A 10,157-nucleotide genomic window follows, 5' to 3' on the forward strand; every position below is an offset into this window, starting at 1 on the left:
ACCGTATTCAGCCCCTTGTTCTGGGGGGCTGTTGGGTAGTTTAATAACTGTTAATGTGTTACGTTAACATAGAGGACACCTACCGTATTCAGCCCCTTGTTCTGGGGGCTGTTGGGTAGTTTAATAACTGTTAATGTGTTACGTTAACATAGAGGACACCTACCGTATTCAGCCCCTTGTTCTGGCTGCTGTTGGGTAGTTTAATAACTTGCCTTTCCAGATTAAATGTCTGTTCTTGGTCTTGGATTTTGTGAAATAAATTTCTAAATAAATGCGACTTATAGTCCAGAAAATACGGTATCTGGAGATAACTCTGGTTATGATTTGATACAATAAATAAAATGCAAAAGGATCTTCATTTCAATGATCATATATCAATCCCAACGCTTTTATAATGTTTTTGTCGCTTTTTCAGAGTTTTTCACAGATTTTTTTCTCTGCTTTTGATTACTTTCTTTCTGTCGCTCCTTTCAACGTTAAATCAAAGATGAATCGATATGGATTGATAAAATCCCGAGATGGATCTTTTAAGAGTGTCTGTTTTAAAGGTAGAGTGAAGTTGTTGGTATCATCTGAAACTGGACGATCTAAAGAATCCATGTCCTGATAAATAACGCTCCAAAGTTAGGAGACGTGTTGGCCACGGCCGTTTCCACAGATGTCTGTCTTTAGGTGAACCGTCTCAGCCCAGTCTCATGGTAGTTCGTGAAATGGTTATGTTATTGAATGTATGTACGGTAGGGAGTAGTATGAAAAGCAGAAAATCTCCATTGTTGCATCCCCCAGAGCAGCCCAGTCTCATGGCAGTTCATGAAATGGTAACGTTCGAAAATGACCTGTATACAAAATAATGAATCAAAATAACATGACTATTTACAAACTGGCGTGAGACCGGGTTGACTGTCTCTGCTCCGAAGAAAGAACTTTTTCTGCCTCTGTGAATCTGCTTTGGGCTCAATTCTTAACGACAACGTTACTAGTTGTAATAACGCAGCAGGTTACAGGTTTCCTTGTTCATTTGACAGCGTTAGTTCTCTGAGAATCTCTTTCATATCCGAGATAAACAAAAAACAATCAAACGTTATTCTTAATCGTCACATACACACAGTTACTTAGGTTGCGTCACTTGATTGATACTCATATAGATATAGGCAATAATGAAATAATATATAATAAAAAATATAGGGAGGAAAACTCATTTAAATATGCAATAATTGAGATGAGTGTATGTAGAACTTTCCAGCAGGTGTAACTATTGTTTTATATATATATATATATATGTGACCCCGCCACCTCGCTCACCACCTGGTGCTGATGGTGTTGGTTCCGACCGTGCAGAACCCGGTCCTCCACGGACTGAAGATGAGGGAGGTGTTCGGTCACGTGACGAGGCTGCTGAGCTGCCAGAGAGCCCGCTGATTGCATCATGGTCGTTAGGTTTAGGCATGGGGAGTGGGGATTGGTTAGGGTTAGGGTAAGAATACAAGGGTAAGCCAATCAGAACCGCATTATACGCTCTCAACTCTCAACGGTGGACCCAGTAACATCTGACCGACTTCTATCTTAAAACAGAGCTCGAAACCACCCCTCTTTGGGGCCATACCGATCCGCCATACAGTAACGTAGAAATGTCATTAAAAGTTTAAACGGATGACAAGACTATGGCCTTTATTGGGCTGAATGGGCATTTTGATATCTATATTGTGATATATGTTTATGTATCGTCAATCCAAGGATGCAGACGGTTCCCTTTTCATAACCTGCTCGGTGTCATATATATTTGACACCACAAACATAAAATCCAGCATAAGGTAGCCCAGCACAGCTGTTACTAATGATAATAACTATATACCTGTGGTGAAGATAGCCTTTACTCAACCATTGTATTTTCTCTCTCAAACAATTAAGTCAGTGTTATTGGGATGTGTACTAAAGTAGTCGGCACACTGTCAAAAGGTCTTCCGGAATTTTCTATTTTTTAGTATGATTGTTTTGACCACAGTTGAAAGCACTTGGCTTAGCCACGAATAAGTTTACCACGTAACGTTAACTGCATAGATAAACTAATCAAATGCTAATTTAGCCAGCTAGCACACCCCGGTCTGTCTGCCTCACTCACCCCGGCGCTAAGAGACTTCAGTCGGGATAAGAGCTGACACCAGCCCCAGGGACACATCCACAGTCAGCCCCCAGACAGCCACTATCACTACAGTCTAATCCAGAATATGTACGATCATCATGCAACACCAGGGGCTCAAACCCAGAACCTTTGACACTGTTGGCAGGTGCTGATCTCAGGGAGCTATTATCTGGGTGATGACACAAATGGCCTCACAACATTTAGTAGACAAGGGGCAGGACTGCATGAAAATGTAAAATTGTACTACTGTCAAAACTTCAATTCTCACTAGAAAATGTGTACATAGCAATGCTCGTAATGTATTTTCACAAAGATCAATTAGTGACAAACTGACTGCAATATATTGTATATTGTCATATTCTTTTGTGTTGTATTATCTTGTATGTTGTCTTCCTGCCTCGGGACTACAGGTGAACATTAGCATTTTTGCTATAACCTGGCTCATTTACAGTCTCTACAGAAATGTTAGATTGTTCATTAATGTGCACTGTCCCGAATAAATAAATAAAAAAAACAATGGCGTAGTTACTTTTGATTGCAACATGAAATTTGATAAGCAGATCAGTAATGTTGTTAGAATGAGCTTTCTCCAGCTTCGTCTCCTGGCTGAAGTTAAACCTTAACGGGCACGATCTAGAAAAGGCTATTCATGCTTTCATTAGTTCAAGGCTGGATTACTGTAATGCTCTCTCTGTTGGTCTGACCCAGACCTCCATCTCACGACTTCAACTGGTACAAAATGCTGCTGCTCGCTTTTTAACAAATACATGTAGACGCTCACACATCCCCCCCGTTCTCTGCACCCTCCATCAGCTCCCTGGGCGTTATAGAATACATTTTAAGATTGTATTGTTTGTTTTCAAGGCCTTAAACGGCCTGGCCCCGGAGCATCTGTCCGAGATCTTAACGCTGCGTGAGCACAACCGGTCCTCGTGGTCCTCAAATCAGCTGGTTTTAGTCCCGAGGTCAAAGTACGAACGGTGATCTGCCCCGAGACGCTGGAATAAGTGACCCCTGATAATCAGACGACTACAGATGTAGCGCTTTTTAGGTCTAAACTCAAAACGTATGTTTAGAAAGGCTCTTAATACGTAGTAGTGGTGTGACAGCTTCCCTCTCCTGTTTATACGTAACCTTTTCTGATTTTATTGTTTCTATGTGTCAGTCTTTCTATTGTATGATATGTTATATGATGTGTGTTTTAGTCTTGGTTTCTGATGTGAAGCACTTTGGATACCTGCTGGTTACTGTAAAGTGCTATATCAATAAATGTTGATTGATTGATTGATGTTGAAAAGTACAGCAATAGTCTCAACTTCATGCAGTAAAAGTACAGCAGTATTGTCAGCTTCATGTAGTAAAAGTACAGCAATAGTCTCAGCTTCATGCAGTAAAAGTACAGCAGTAGTCTCAGCTTCATGCAGTAAAAGTACAGCAGTAGTCTCAGCTTCATGCAGTAAAAGTACAGCAGTATTCTCAGCTTCATGCAGTAAAGTACAGCAATATTCTCAGCTTCATGTAGTAAAAGTACAGCAATAGTCTCAGCTTCATGCAGTAAAAGTACAGCAATAGTCTCAGCTTCATGCAGTAAAAGTACAGCAATAGTCTCAGCTTCATGCAGTAAAAGTACAGCAATAGTCTTAGCTTCATGTAGTAAAAGTACAGCAGTATTGTCAGCTTCATGTAGTAAAAGTACAGCAATATTCTCAGCTTCATGTAGTAAAAGTACAGCAATAGTCTTAGCTTCATGTAGTAAAAGTACAGCAGTATTGTCAGCTTCATGTAGTAAAAGTACAGCAATATTCTCAGCTTCATGTAGTAAAAGTACAGCAGTATTCTCAGCTTCATGCAGTAAAAGTACAGCAGTATTCTCAGCTTCATGTAGTAAAAGTACAGCAGTATTGTCAGCTTCATGTAGTAAAAGTACAGCAGTATTGTCAGCTTCATGTAGTAAAAGTACAGCAATATTCTCAGCTTCATGTAGTAAAAGTACAGCAGTATTCTCAGCTTCATGCAGTAAAAGTACAGCAGTATTCCCAGCTTCATGCAGTAAAAGTACAGCAGTATTCTCAGCTTGATTGATTGATTGATGAGGACACAATTAAAAAATAAACTTAAATTAACTTTTTTTAAGATGACATTCTGAAATCGTGCACATTAATCCTACAGTCACATTAATCCTACAGTCACATTAATCCTACAGTCACACTAATCCTACAGTCACACTAATCCTACAGTCACACTAATCCTACAGTCACACTAATCCTACAGTCACATTAATCTACAGTCACATTAATCTACAGTCACACTAATCTACAGTCACATTAATCCTACAGTCACACTAATCCTACAGTCACATTAATCCTACAGCCACACTAATCCTACAGTCGCATTAATCCTACAGTCACATTAATCCTACAGTCACACTAATCTACAGTCACACTAATCCTACAGTCACATTAATCCTACAGTCACACTAATCTACAGTCACACTAATCCTACAGTCACACTAATCCTACAGTCACACTAATCCTACAGTCACACTAATCCTACAGTCACACTAATCCTACAGTCACACTAATCCTACAGTCACACTAATCCTACAGTCACACTAATCCTACAGTCACACTAATCCTACAGTCACACTAATCCTACAGTCACACTAATCTACAGCCACATTAATCCTACAGTCACACTAATCCTACAGTCACATTAATCCTACAGCCACACTAATCCTACAGTCGCATTAATCCTACAGCCACATTAATCCTACAGTCACACTAATCTACAGCCACATTAATCCTACAGTCACACTAATCCTACAGTCACATTAATCCTACAGTCACATTAATCCTACAGTCGCATTAATCCTACAGTCGCATTAATCCTACAGTCACATTAATCCTACAGGCACATTAATCCTACAGTCACACTAATCCTGCAGTCACATAATCCTACAGTCACACTAATCCTACAGTCACACTAATCCTGCAGTCACACTAATCCTACAGTCACACTAATCCTACAGTCACACTAATCCTGCAGTCACACTAATCCTACAGTCACACTAATCTACAGCCACATTAATCCTACAGTCACACTAATCCTACAGCCACACTAATCCTACAGCCACACTAATCCTACAGCCACACTAATCTACAGCCACACTAATCTACAGTCACACTAATCCTACAGTCACACTAATCCTACAGTCACACTAATCTACAGTCACATTAATCTACAGTCACACTAATCCTACAGTCACATTAATCCTACAGTCACACTAATCCTACAGTCACACTAATCTACAGTCACATTAATCCTACAGTCACACTAATCCTACAGCCACACTAATCCTACAGCCACACTAATCTACAGTCACATTAATCTACAGTCACACTAATCCTACAGTCACATTAATCCTACAGTCACATTAATCCTACAGTCACACTAATCTACAGTCACATTAATCTACAGTCACATTAATCCTACAGCCACCCTAATCCTACAGCCACACTAATCCTACAGTCACACTAATCCTACAGTCACACTAATCTACAGTCACACTAATCCTACAGTCACACTAATCTACAGTCACACTAATCTACAGTCACACTAATCTACAGTCACATTAATCCTACAGTCACACTAATCCTACAGTCACACTAATGTATGCAGTGAAATGTTTTACTGCACTCTGGTCTCAATTTCTGATATATTTCTAATTTTCTAATGAATGTTTTCAACTGTTAACCATGAACTGCTTGAAGTTACTGTAAGTTACCTTCCTGCAGATGTTTCCTGAGGTTGGACATCAACAGTTTGACCGCTGGGAAACATTATTTGCATTGCACGGTTATGTTGGAACCCGTCTCAGATTTTTTAATGACAGACAGACGGACTGCTGAACCTCTGGATCTGATGATGTTTCTGACTCTCAGTCGAGGGTGTAGGTTTGGTTTCAACATTGATGGGGGGGGACATTATACCTGGGGGGTCTGGGGGTCGTCCTTCACGAAATATTGTCTGTCAAACTCTTAATTTCCTGTCAAATGATTACATTTTCTTAATCGCGATTAATCGCATGTTTTATCACATGATTATAATGCTATTACTTTGCATTTCAGAACAGTTTTTAAGTTCATTCTTACCAGAGGATCTAAACTGGGAATCAAATGAATGCAAAGAAAGTGAGTTTATGGACTTGACTTTAAGATTTGTATTTGTTTATTATATATTTAATCTAGTCACACATTTGAACAAACAACTTTGATTGCACCACGAGTCTGTAGTTTACCAGTTTCATTGAACACACCGTCTGTGTTGTTTCTCCGACGGCAGCTGCAGATTGTTACATCCCGGTGTTGAATCCTCTACAGTAAAACACAGTCACACTTTACACCGTTTAGTGTTAGCTGTCAGCATTTAACCCTGTTTAATCCAGCTACTAGCTAGCGGTAGGCTAACGTTAGCTGCTGTCGAGTATAGTGTTAACTAGCTAGTGGTAGGCTAACGTTAGCTGCTGTCGAGTATAGTGTTAACTAGCTAGTGGTAGGCTAACGTTAGCTGCTGTCGAGTATAGTGTTAACTAGCTAGCGGTAGGCTAACGTTAGCTGCTGTCGAGTATAGTGTTAACTAGCGGTAGGCTAACGTTAGCTGCTGTCGAGTATAGTGTTAACTAGCGGTAGGCTAACGTTAGCTGCTGTCGAGTATAGTGTTAACTAGCTAGCGTCGCGATTAACGCGTTAATGCTGACAGCCCTACTTTATTCATGTAAAGGAAATGATTATTCTCCTTTATTGTTCAAATTTTTCTTCACATTCAAAACATCACACGTGTTTCCGGATGTTATTTTTTAGGAATCATGTCCATCTCAACAGCTAATCTGTTAGAGAATGAGACCTCGTTAAAGCCAGAAGCTCCAAAGTTTAAATCTACATTAATCTGTCTTTATTTTTCACTTCCTGATGTTTTCTTTAATTATACACAGGTCTATTTTTCCGTACACGTTATTTACCTCTCTTCAGGAGTGGGTTTCTGTTTTTGAGTTTGAGTGTGTGTGTGTGTGTGTGTGTGTGTGTGTGTCTGTGTGTGTGTGTGTGTATGTCTCTGTGTGTGTGTGTGTGTGTCTGTGTGTGTGTGTGTGTGTGTGTGTGTGTGTGTGTGTGTGTGTCTGTGTGTGTGTGTGTGTGTATGTGTGTGTGTGTGTCTGTGTGTGTCTGTGTGTGTGTGTGTGTGTGTGTGTGTGTGTCTGTGTGTGTGTGTGTGTGTGTATATATATGTGTGTGTGTGTGTGTGTGTGTGTGTGTGTGTGTGTGTGTGTGTGTGTGTGTGTGTGTATGTGTGTGTGTGTGTGTCTGTGTGTGTGTGTGTGTGTGTGTATGTGTGTGTGTGTGTGTGTGTGTGTGTATGTTTTTCAGCCCATTTGTTTTACATGTCATTGCTCTGTACCCACTCTCGGAGGGGAGGGGTGAGAACAGGCAGTGTCCAGGGTGGGATGGGTCCTTTGATACAGCTGGCTTTCTTTTTAAGTCGGCCAATGTAGTGACAGTGACATGGTCTCTTTCTTTGTGCAATTCTCTACAGTCTTCATCAGAATCCATTGGAGTCACTCTTGTAGCAAAACTGCTTCCTTTCATCTGCTCTTTGACTTGCGGTTTAAGCTTGTTGGAAGTATTTAAGCCAACAACCTGTAGGCTTACACCATCAACAATTCCAAAGATTGGGTCTGCCAAGACTCTCACATGTCTCTCAAGAAATGCAATCATGTTTGTGAAATTAGTAATTTGAGGCTTCCCAGATGGCATGAGCTTTGGCTCTCCAGCGTTCCCTGAGCTTGAAGGGCAATTTGGAAACAACCATTTAAATGTTAGTTGGTATCTAACTCTTGTGTGAACAGTTCTATTGTTACGTACATGTTTTGAGCCCCCTCAACGGATATTTTGACCTCTTTTCAGGAGTGGGTTTTTCATATTTTTTGAGGGAGACAAATCTACGTCTTCTAAATATTGGGGGAGACCTATCCCTGCATCCCCCTGAAATCTACACCTATGATCCCAGTGGATCAACTCAGTCACACTGCTCACAGCTGGAGACCTCTGATGATCAATAAAACATTATCATCATTATTTATTCATCTTTTTAAGTAAACAGAGCACAAAGGCAACTAGAAAAATTATGAATGAAGGTGAAATATATATAAGCTATCTTAAATAGTAAAACATGTTTTTAAAAAACATTAAAACAGTGATTAATGTATGTTAGCATCATGAAAAGATTGTTGGTTAAAGGACATTTCCGGCGCAAAGCGAACCTAAGGATTAGTACCCACTCTGCCGTTCTCTGGGACATGTTTTCATGCTAATCAAAACTTTGTAAGAATACAGACAGTTTACTGAACGAAGAGCTGTGGGAGCTCCGTGAAAGGGCTCGTTATTAGGGCTAGGACAGTTATTAATCTGTTATTAATATTACTGTTATCTGTTAGTAACCCCTAGGTTCGTTTTAAGTTAGCAGCATGAAACAGATTCAAGTCCTTTCAGTCTTTGGAAGTGTGTGTGTGTGTGTCTCTGTGTGTGTATATGTGTGTGTATGTGTGTATGTCTGTGTCTGTGTGTGTGTGTGTGTGTCTCTGTGTGTGTGTGTGTGTGTGTCTCTGTGTGTGTGTGTGTGTGTGTGTGTGTGTGTGTGTGTGTGTGTGTGTGTGTGTGTGTGTGTGTGTCTGTGTGTGTGTGTGTGTGTGTCTGTGTGTGTGTGTGTGTGTGTGTCTCTGTGTGTGTGTATGTGTGTGTGTGTCTGTGTGTGTGTATGTGTGTGTACGTGTGCGTGTGTGTGTGTGTGTGTGTGCGTGTGTGTGTGTGTGTGTGTGTGTGTGTGTGTGTGTGTGTGTGTGTGTGTCTCGTGTGTGTGTGTGTGTGTGTGTGCTGCTCTGTCGTGCTATGTGTGTGTGTGTGTGTGCTGTGTGTGTGTGTCTGTGTGTGTGTGTGTGTGTGTGTGTGTGTGTGTGTGTGTGTGTGTGTGTGTGTGTGTGTGTGTGTGTGTGTGTGTGTGTGTGTGTGTGTCTCTGTGTGTGTGTGGTGGTAAGACCCTTAGCCACAATGTAGCCACGTTGAGGAGCCATGTGTTGGCAGCTAGATGGTCTCAGTGCACTTTACAATTAAAGGAACACAGAAATATCAGAGAACAACAAAACAAGCAGTAATAATAAACAAATACAGAACCAGCAAAATAAGAGAATAAGTGAGAAGTTTTGTTTGGGAAAGACGCAGGAAGAGTGGTGTGTTATGGTTGGCTATAGTGTAATGAGTAGAGGTGGGTTTTTAATCCCACTGTGTGTGGTATGTGTGTGTCTGTGTGTGTCTGTGTGTGTCTGTGTGTGTATGTTTAATATCAGTTGATATTAGCTTTTCTAACTTGTAGTGGAAGGCCGTTCCAAAGGTTAGGGACATGGTAGGACAATGCTCTTTAACAACCTGATTTTTTGTTTACTAGGGGAATGACCGAGAGACCAGCATCAAGAGAGAGGAGAGTGAGAGCTGGACTGCTGGTGTAAATGGTGTAATAAGCTTAGATAAATGAGGTGGTGCTAGCAAAAAAAACAACTGGGTTAGATGAATGATTGGAAGAGCATGAGGCGTGTAAGTGACCTTATATGGAGTTGTCGTTTCCAGGTGTGTGCCTGTTTAAAGGAACAAAGGCTTAAAGGAAAGTCAGTCATTTCTCTGCAGAGAAATTCCTCAGGGTCTTTTAATTGAATAAAGGTCTATTATTGCACCATGTGGTCTCCCTGAAGATTCTTTCATTCGACAAATTGGGTTCTGGACTGCAGGGTTCGACATGGTCCGGCAATGGTCCGATGGCCCTTGGCCAGTAAAATAATATGTCGTGCAAGTTGATTGGCTAGTCGCTGGTCTGTTCGGGCCAGTGATATTGTTTATGCCAATCAAAGTCACAAGTCAGTCATTTGTAACGTGATGCTGACGTTAGTTGGATTGGTTAGGTGCAACACTAACGTTGA

Source organism: Sander vitreus, chromosome 11 (assembly GCF_031162955.1).
Source record: "Sander vitreus isolate 19-12246 chromosome 11, sanVit1, whole genome shotgun sequence".
Taxonomy (NCBI): Eukaryota; Metazoa; Chordata; class Actinopteri; order Perciformes; family Percidae; genus Sander; species Sander vitreus.